Genomic DNA, 11416 nt, shown 5'->3' with positions numbered 1-11416 from the left:
GACAGGCAAAAAAAAATACTGAAAAAAAAGGTCTTCAAGTTTCAAAGGACTGTTGTGACTCGTCGGGGGGGGGGGGGGAGGCAGAGATACGTCCCTTGCATGAGTTGATACTCGTCAGGGGGGGGGGGCAGTCTGCCCTCCCCGTAGGTATACGGTAATGGGTGTGATTCTGTAGGCCTACGTTGCATTGTATATTAATTTGGCTTAATTTTCTTTAATAGGAGTAATAGCATCTGTGTGAGAAATAATAATTCCTTTTACAATCATTCACATTGCAAACAGAGTTTAGAACATAGCCGTTTTAAGTCTCATGATATTATTTACATGTACTTTGGAAAGACATCGTTTGAACGAATTTTACAGAACTTGAAAAAACTTTGGCTTCCTCCTGATTCCATTAGCATTTGCCAGAACCTTTGCACTAATTAACTTACAAACAATCGTTTGATGATATTCATGCTCTTAGATCAGTCGTGACATTGATGGATGGAGTACTCTCGTGGAGGTCATCTACCACGGGGACCAAAGACCTAGATTTGTCAAAATAATCATTCCACCGACACTAAAGATGACTGATGATTGTCCATCAATACACCTACACACGGGTCACACCAGAGGAACAAAAGGGGCGACCGAACTATAAATGTATTTTTCCCACATTTCCCGCAATTTTGTTATTTTCGTCACAGTCATGTATAGCCTACAGACTTTATGATACGGTTATCCGATGAGCCTGTATTGTAGAGATGAAATCTTGAAAGAATTGAAATAACAGTTTAATAAAACAAAAAAAAAAAGATTTTTTTTCACATTAATATTGAAAATAACTGAAAATTTTGTCAAATTGAATAGATTATTTCTGTGTACATATCATAGTGAAGTTGAACTCTCTGTGTGTCTAGGGGCCCGTTGCAGAAAGAGTTGCGTTTAAACCATAGAGTTAAATAACTCTATGGTTTAAACGCAAGTCAAAAAATCAATTGTAAGTCCCAAATGCGCGCTGTTGATTGGTTGAAAATCAAGATGCGCATGATTTTTAGAGTCGCGATTGATTGCAACTCTTTCTGCAACGGGCCCTAGGACATGTATTGGGTATTCATTGATGACATTTGTCAAGTAGGTAACTTGAGAGACTGCATGAAAATGACAGGACATTTGTCTTGACTCTAGTTGTGATTTATTGCCGTCAGATTATGGAGCGCAGGCGCCATGGTGTCGCATCATGATAAATGATAGCTGATCATTTAAAATATCATGTAAATTGATTTTAGAAGAAAGATTCAACGTTGGAAAACCCATTTTACACGATGTTCATAAAATCGTGTTACTAAGAATCGCAACGTTATACAGTTATTGTGCATCAGATTAAAAGTACCTTGAGCCCCCCCCCCCAAAAAAAAAAAAACCGAAACATACTATATTTGCAGTGTTGTGCTTTATATTACTATTCGACACTTTTTTTCACATTTAACTGAATGTGACCAATGAAAATAGCCTCATGTAAATTTATAATTTTTATTTGTTGAAAACTTGATTGGAAATGAAACTAGAGGTAATAGAAGATAGTAGTTTATGATCCATCGGTGCATAGGTCTACATCCAAGTAATTCTTCTCTTTGTTGTTTGACATGAGAACCTGTTTAGTTAGGATGCTCGTTAAATAAAGAAACACTGCCATTATAGCCTAATATTATACTACGATATATGCCACAATGCCTTTCTGTAATGTGTCGCTTCCTTCTTCAGATTAAACCTTATACAGGGGCAATGATTTTGTAATTTGTGCATTTTTTTAGACTTAAAATTTCTCGCCATCAACCTATACTGTTGCTAAGAGTATCAAGATCCCCAAACTATAATGAGTTCACCTTTTGCCAAACTTACTCTTATAAGTGGTATTGTATTGGTACATCGCATCTGAGAAACCCACAGTTGCCCTCCGAAATGAAAATAAATCTATATTCAACAAACCATGCATTTTGTGAATTACTTCATAATCAAATATCAGCAATGAATCCTTTCCTCTAGTCCGAATGGCGACAACACAAGGAGAAGAAACCTGGTAGGATGAAAGAGGAAAAGGATTTACGAAGGAAACAAGGTGGAAAGGAAGAAGTATTTATAGAAAGAAATAAGGAATAAAAGAAAGAAAAAAAGAAAGAAGGAAAGAAAAAGAAAGAAAGAAAGAAAGAAAAAAAGAAAGAAAGAAAGAAAAAAGAAGGAAAGAAAGAAATACAGAAAGAAAGACAGACAGATAGATATACAGACAGAAAGAAAGAAAGAAAGAAAGAAAGAAAGAAAAGAAGGAAGGAAGGAAGAAAGAAAGAAAAATAAAGAAAGTACGGTATAGTTACGGCACATTTTTTGTAATTTACCAAAATGTGCGCCGTAACAAGGGTATCATATAATAAAATAGATCTCAGCAAAGTATGTAGGTCCATTTTTTGTCACTTGATACCATAAAGTTTATGTCTAGAGCCCCCCCTTTTTTTATAGGTTTTTGCAAGTTATTTCGGCTAACTAAAGGCAGCCGATGTGCCTTAGTTATCGTGGTTATATCATAGTCAATATTAAGTTCATATCTTATCAAGATTTCACACTTACCATTGTTATCATGTGACATTATGTTTCATGGATTACTATTTGACACATAAGTTTTGAATTCAAAATCCAGAGTTTGGCACTAACATTCTAGGCCTAACTTCTAGGCCTAACTTGTTAGCTAATGTGTATTTATTTCATAGCACTGGGACTCGATCATTTACATTGATATGATACCTTGCATGAGTGGCCTAGGCTGTCCAAACGAAATAAAAGTGATCCAATTTAAATTGCCAGTCATTCGTAAGATTATATAGAAAGGATGTATAATTAAAAATATCTAAACCTACATAGCAATCTGATAGAATGACATGTTCAAAAAGTTCCAGATATTACCAGCAAAATTTTCTATTGGACAAAAAACGTCGAGCTACATGTTATATTCAAACTAAATGTTGATGTACTACGTCAATCAGTGTCAATTATAATAAAATCATAATGAAATACACAACCACACACTAAAAAAAAACACTATTAGAAAACACCATTTTGAGATGAAGGAAACATCGGATGATTCTGAGTATAAGATTTCCTTGATTAACTGTTATGACCGGAACGGCGCTACAGGGGGTGTGGGTGAAAAAGTGGAAAAACGGATTGTTTTCATCTGTCAGGTTACGTTTATTACGTTCAATTAGCACCATACCTGAAAAAGAGCTACTTTGTCTCTTAAAAATTGTGCAACAAGGTGCAAAGCATCTGATGGTGCAAATCTGTACACAAAAAGAGCTCTCAGTGTCGCCTTTGGAGGGTGCAAAATTGAACTTTCTTTTCTTCATGGGGATTTCAATACAAAGCCATATAAAGAAAAGGACAACGCTGAAAATTTCAACACAATCGGATGTAGAATAAAAAAAAAGTTATAGCATCTTGAAGTTTTACTTAACTTCATAGATTTTGCACAACACAGACAGTATGCAAAATGAGAAACAGAGGAGGTCAAAACTCGTCACTTCTGTTTAATTGTACCTTGAAATATGACGTTTTCGATATTTTTCACATCATAAGGGGGAAATAAATTAATTTACCTACGAATATGAAATTGCCCTGTAATCCACTTGAATTCAATCACGGGTTTGATCATTGTTCATTGTACAATAATTAAATATTTCCCTATAAAAATCAGTGGCTCTCTCATTTTCTGTGTCACGCGTATGACAGACGTGACTTGAAACAATGTCAGTTTAATGGCTGTTTGATACTTCCCTGTATATTCTAATAAAATTGATGTTGGGATGTATGGGTTTAACTTTTTATTAGGCTTTAAAGAATAACGCATGCACATTTACCTTACGGTGGCCTTATACGGGGTGTCGAATATTTTATTTTGTGGTTTTATTCACTGTAAATGGTATTCAAACCACACTTTTATTTAGCTGGTACAAAAAATATTAAAACGGTTGATTCCGACTCGTCGTACGGCCACCGTAGGGGGAATGTGACTGCAGCTTAGATCAAGAAAAGTATATGTAATGCTAAACATTAAACTCATGTGTGTTGCCCTCAGACACTCCTATCTTCCCGGAGAATTTAATCAAATCCATGTTTTTCTAACATAATTTCCGCCAGATGCAAACATCGATGAAGCGTCGAACACAATTCATGACTTTGTCAAATCTACAAGAGGTTCTTCCCCAGAGTCACCAATTATTGTTCTTGGAGATGTCAACCACTGACTGTGAACAACCCCTCGGTAACGTGTGACTGTTCCTATACAAACATGACCAGGTGAACTAAAATCAGTGCTATTGTTCCATTTCCGAATCCTAAACGCATGTGTAATTCGACATGCGGTAGGAATTCTCTGATCATAATGTTGTTCGTCTTCTGCCCAAGTATCGACAAAAACTTAACAAAAGTATACGTAGTAAAAATAAGCCAACTTAGCCAAGCATTGACAGTTTTAAAAGAATGTTATTTTATTCGTATACCCAAGAAATGCAGACATGAAAAGAAAAAATATCTCCACCAAAGAAAATGAAACTGTTTTATGCCATTATTTACTTCTAGTCACTGCTAAAAACAATATAGGATTTATTGTTTATACTCTAATTTTCTATACTTACTTTTTAAAAAAATATATTATGCAACGTTCCTGTACTTAATTTGTTGCATACATTACTATGTTCGAACATAAAATGTATGAATGTATCCTAATCGATTCATATTTTGTATGTTTTATCGAAAGTATCAATAAAATATCATTGAAATATATGCAAAAACAGGAAACGTCCCCTGAACTATTGACTCGACTCCATCAACGATACACCTATCCTTCCTTTGATGTTACCTATGAGTACTTTTCAAGGCCCACCAAACCAATCATCACTTATCTATCAACTGTGCAATCAACGAAGGTGTTGATAATGTCATGACCTCCGTTCGGCTAGAATAATTGACAGCCGCAGCTGATGTCTTCGTCCCTTGATCATCATCTCCATTTAGAAATCCTTACCATGGCGCCACATTTGACTCCCTCCAAAAAAGGGTTAGCAAGAAATACAAAAAGGCGTCATGAATAGATGGAAAACAACCAGAAGATGATCGCTTCTTACTCTGTAAGTTTGCGTTTTATTGTTACAGGATATTTGTAACCATGGTAACGATGAAAGGCAAGTGAATATCCACAATTTAATGAAATATCTTTCCAATCTCCCTCTTTCCATATAGGGCAAGATTATTTCGACGGTGTTTTTATCAGAATAATTGGAAAGTTTAGTGGATGTATGGTCAATCAATAAATTGTTGATCGATTTTTACATTATTCATATTTTTATTGTTTAGTCTTTATAAATAAATACCGGACATAATCAGTGGCGTAATGATCGAGCCCCCCCAAACTTGGGAGGGGGGGGGGGTAGGTATGGCGTATCGGGAAAAATGTAATTAATAATGTATTGCAAATATCAAATTTTGTGATATAGATTTTTACATAATATTCCATCATATTTCACCCTTCTCTCTTTCCTTTCCCTTTTTTTTCTTTGGTCGTGAACTGTTCGGTTTTTTTTTTTTTTTGGGGGGGGGGGGGGAGGGGGCAGGCCCTCCATCTATACGCCACTGGACTCATACTGCCAACCTGGAAGAATGCAAAAGCGGTAGAATCAGCAAGGGAGAGCCTCCCAGGGTCAGAGGCATTTCAAATTTTGAAATCAATTTGACACTTTTTAAGGCACTTTCAGATGTGAACTTAATGTGATATTTTAATGATGATCTATACCCCAACCAATTAATGGTGTATATTTCTGGCAGGCTCTTGAAACAAAAATGATATACATTTAATCAGAGTGAGCAGTTTAATAGTCGTTTATCAAAATATAACAAAAACATTTTTAAAGAAAAAAATTACATCTCTATATTTTGATATTTATTTGGTGATTTAACAAACACTTTCCTTGATGCTCTTAAATTGAACATTCGTATATGTCAAGTTTGATAGCTTTTTTAACTGACAAAATATTCAAAGTTTTCATGCCACTGTTTGTCCATGCTGGTGATTTCTTTCTGTGAATGCAAAATAGACAACTTCTATAATATTTTCAAAATCATAATTCAACGTGGAAACAAGGAAGTGCATAACAACCTTAAAGGACAAGTCCACCCCAACAAAAAGTTGATTTGAGAAAAATCAAACAAGCATAACACTGAAATTTTCATCAAAATCGGCTTTAAAATAAGACTGTCATCATTTACGAGTTCCTTATAAGCCAATGCTTTGTGCATAATAAGAATGAGAAGTTGTTACGCTCTTGACCACATTAGCCGTGCCCCCACCACCCCTCAAATTGGCGGAACGGGAACGCAGTGGTATCGTAAATCACGATCCAAAGTAGATCTTAAAAGAGTAAGCATTATCATAGTCATTGCATTGTGTATTTTTAAAGTAAAAATGTAAGAAAAGATATTTTGACAATTAGATATTTGAAAAAGGCGGTAGATTCTATTGAAAAGAGAGTAAAAAAGATGTAGGTAGTCAAAATACTTGAAAAGCATAATCAAATTTTACTTGTATTTCGTAAAGGACACCCTGTAGGCCTATTGTATTTCGGTTATTCTTTTGGTAAAAAAAAACAGGCTGAAAAAGGTAATACATCTACCATACACACACCCATCACCACTCTAAAAATATGATCACACTTCATTCATGTCATTCTATATTTTAAGTCTGTTCCTGGGCTATACATTAAGAACGTTCAGAGGTCGAGCTTTCTTCATATTTACGTATATCACAATCAGTTTATAAATTAAAAAAAGTGATATATGGGGGAACAATGTATTAATCGAATAACTCGAATGTTCGGTGTATTGAACATACCTTTTTCTCACTTTCATTTTTTTTTCACTTTGACGATTAACATCATTGGATGCTCACAAGATTCACCGTTAGGGATAAAGGTATAATGATAAGTTGTTCATATTCCATCAACAAAGGAATAAAATCACTGCAAAAACCCAAGTGTTGATTTAACACCAGCCCGGAATCTATTATGTCCACGCCAGAGAAATATATATTGAAACAACACCATTTTGGAATCAAACCGTTGCTGTTAAAAAAAATTGTGCTGTATAAACACCTATCTGGTGTTCGACTAATACCAAAACCGATGTTGTTTAACACTTCTCTGGTGTGGACATATATATAGATTCCGGGCTGGTGTTAAATCAACACCGGGGTTTTGGCAGTGTATGATTCATTTTTCATAGGCAGGCATGACGCAGCAGGTGCTGTGTTACCCTTTTTGGTAAAACACGAACAACTTATTATTGGATGCATACTTGATCCTTTTTGTAGGACCATTGACTTGATTTGAGTTCATTAAGTTCTTCCAGATTTATTCGAAGTAACTGAATATATTAGCTCTACGATAAAGAGCTATCAATATATTTATTTGTTCTTGTACTAGATAGGCCTATACCATTAACGGACATCATGCATCTACCTCTCCAAAACGCCGTTTAATCATAAACCTTTACTAACGTCAGTGAATAATAATTAAAGTGCATGACGCATTTAAAGTGCATGTTAAGACCTATTTATTCAACCTTTAAAACCCTGGCAACTAAATCAATATATATGTATACTTTTTTAAAGAAATATTTGGTTGGTATGCATTTAAGTTACACTTTCAAACATGCTGGTCTGACTGGCTTCCTTTGGGTTTGATGCCCTCATTTGCTGGAGCTCATGTGGGTACTGAGCTGACTGGGCTTGCCCCTTAAAGTGATTGGTTAACATTGGTTTGACTTTAAAAAAATCTGAGCTAGAAGGTCACACTTGTCACCTGTGTCTGTGATATGTTACAAAAATGAAGCCCAGAAAAAATTGCGTACGAAAATAATTATTTAGTGCTTCAAAAATTGAAATATAAAGTGACCAGAAACACCATCTTAATTTCATCCCATACATCTATGTATTCTATTTAGGTGTCTATAAGACGCCTATTTACAAAATCGGGGTTGGCCTTGTAGTTTTCGCTTTTCATTCTCAATAATGGTTGTTTTCAGGGTTTATTAGTTCTAATACATGCACTTGTACACATGTTTCATCTTGGTTTGAGAATTTTTTAAATCGGCTGCTCACAAAGTTAAACAATCCCTTTAAATTGTTGTTCTCTCTCTCTCTCTCTCTGCTGTTTTTTCCTCCCTCAGCTTGCTCTCCCCCGCCCCTCTCCACTTGTCCATTCATTTTTCTTTCCCCTCTCCTTCCTCCTCACGATTCAATGAAAACAGAAATCAAATGTATATCTTTCTATAAAAACTGTATTGTATCGTCAATAATTACAACTCATGTAACATCTTTATACAAATATATCACAATGTAAAGTTTGATCAGCGATGTGCCTACACCATAACCATTTGTGAGAATATTTCACTGTTCTATTTAATAGACATGTTTTGAAGGCAAAGTCTGAATGCGACAGTAAAACATTGACAAGATTCGCTACAAATTGTTTTAATTGGTACACAAAGTGAAATAGTATAATTAAATGCTGTGAATTGTATTATTTCAGATCTATTTATGATGACAGTGACTTCCATCCGAAATAAGGGTGCAGTGATATTTCGTGGACTATTTTCACACAATACATAAACAATAGGGTAATACCGAATATGTTTATCACGTTTATGATATATGGCACAGTTTGTGAGGTGCATGCCCCAAACCACTTTGTAGTAAAAGTGTTAAACCTATTAGACAAAAATGATCATGTCATAATTGCCCTCCCTCCTCTTAATGATCAACCACCAAGGTTTTAGCCCATTTACAAAACTATGAATTATTTATATTTTAATCAAATACAATCCAGCAAAGGCATGTTTTGCAACATTGAAAAAAAATGAACAAAAATCTCAATTGTTTAAGTAAAAAAGTTGAGAACATATGATTAGACATTTTGATACTATTAATACTAGTATTCTATGAACTTTATCACTCAAAACACAATTACTTCATATTCACTCCTATAAATTAAAACATCTTCATGTTACATCAAGAAATCTCAAAGCAGAATAAGGTAATCTTATCACATTAAAAAGAATATACTGTTGGATATTAATACCTTTCCTGCTTACATGTAAATACCATAAATTTCATACTTTCATAGTTTTTGAAATAGTATAAAAAATGCAATAGTTTCTTGTAAATCTACTAACCAGAACTGGCATTTGTGGAGGGAGGTTATGAGGAATATTTTCTTATTTTGAATAGCTATTTAATCTGAAATAATCTCCAGCCTATAGGAATTAGCATTAAATCTCAAATATTAGGAAAATCTTTAAGGGGGACCAATATATAGAAGTAAATAATTACTTCCCTAAGGATCTGCAAAAACAAACAAGATAATTCAGAAAACTGGTTCCAGCAAATGGGGTATACAAGATAACAAATCTTTGTGTTTTAAGCAAGGCATGAGATATTCAAAACAATTGAGGTAGCCAATAACCTATAAATGCATTTATTAAAAAAAATTGGATTATACTCATTTTGATGACTTTAAGTTTGCACTCATACCTGAATACAAGTAAGTTTTTGAACAATCTGAAATAATTACAAAATTATTAAATCTACAATGACATGTATAAAGTTCTTCAAACTTGTGACCAGCACCTCCTGCTATCGTTTTCAAACATTCACATTAAAAAAATACTAGTCTGCTTTTCCTCAACTTCCATATAAATACTTTTTAATTATATTTTTGCTGCAGTTAAAAGATACACATTTGTGATCTTAGCTTACTTTGAAATACAACGATCACACTATATCTGCGTGGGGGAAGAGGCCTGATGCATACATTTCAGGATAGTAAATAATAAAAAAAATTGTTTTCTTGCAGGCTATTGCAAGGATCCTATAATTTCAATTAAATATAATTGCTAATTAAAACCACTGGCCCATGTCATAAAGACTTACAACTTATGAATTCCATAGAGACATTGATTGTGATTGGCTGATGAGCCTTGTTACCATGGTAGTTGCCAAAATGGTAGAGTTACCATAATTGCAACTCTTTATGAAACAGGCCCCAGAATGGGTACATTTAAGATGAAATTAATTACCAATTCTCCATCAAAACCCTGTAGTGTACTGGTAGAGTTACCATAATTGCAACTCTTTATGAAACAGGCCCCAGAATGGGTACATTTAAGATGAAATTAATTACCAATTCTCCATCAAAACCCTGTAGTGTACTGGTAGAGTTACCATAATTGCAACTCTTTATGAAACAGGCCCCAGAATGGCTACATTTAAGATGAAATTAATTACCAATTCTCCATCAATACCCTGTAGTGTACCAGTATACCGATTCTTTCTACCATTGAAAATGAATTCCAATAGGTCCATACTACAGAGAGGCGTTTTAAAAAAGAGTAAGTGTGACTTACAGTAATGCTTAAATTGAGAAATCGCACATGTCATGTAACGCACAATCGTGTGTGTTCTCTTGGCTTGATTGGACCAATCGGTGATGCCTTTCACACAGCAAGCAACTGGGTATTTAAGCGGTACTCTAATTCACACTCAACTCTTTGTGAAATACCACCACTGTTTGTGTCCGAAATGATTCCATTCAATTTATTTTAAAGTTTTATTGCCATAATAACTTTCCATTTAGATAGCTATTACAGTCACCAATGATATTTTGAACTAAAACTGTCAAATACCACAAGTAAATAAAAGATTATTTGCCATCTTACATCTGTCTCTAACTTTACTGAGATGCGTGAAAGCAGAGGTGACAACCCTGGTTTACCTTAGCAGTGAAGGTTCTTAGATATAAATTAATAGCCACCACAGAAATGACCTTAATCCTCTTTGAATACAAACTACAGCAAAATACAAACTTAACATAAGATAATTATTTACAATGTCAGCAGTTAATCAAATATTCAGTGTTGCAAAAGTGACAACAGATATATTTCTTGCTAATAACACTTTAAAGAAATGTAAATCTTGATGAAGGCCAGAATTCTATTCTATATTGTTTATGCAATATTATTAGCTTTGTTCAAAACAATGTCCAAAATATATAAAAAAGAAATATTATGTGAGTTAATGTTCTGTTCAAAGGCACTATTTCCCAAACACTTCACGTCAAAGCTAAAAAAAAATAACTAGTATATATTAGAAGAAAAATCTAGATTATAAGGGCTTGTCAAGTTTACACACATCTGAGGTGATGGATAGAAATATTCTACTGTGTGCAACAAAAGAAATGAGATGTAACAAATGTTTAGGTTACAGGTAGGTACCTATCAACATATACAAACAATTATGTCTCCCTTTATAAACTTTTCTTCATCAGATTGATACATT

This window comes from Lytechinus variegatus, chromosome 5 (genome assembly GCF_018143015.1).
Source record: "Lytechinus variegatus isolate NC3 chromosome 5, Lvar_3.0, whole genome shotgun sequence".
NCBI lineage: Eukaryota > Metazoa > Echinodermata > Echinoidea > Temnopleuroida > Toxopneustidae > Lytechinus > Lytechinus variegatus.
This window is presented reverse-complemented; position numbering follows the sequence as displayed.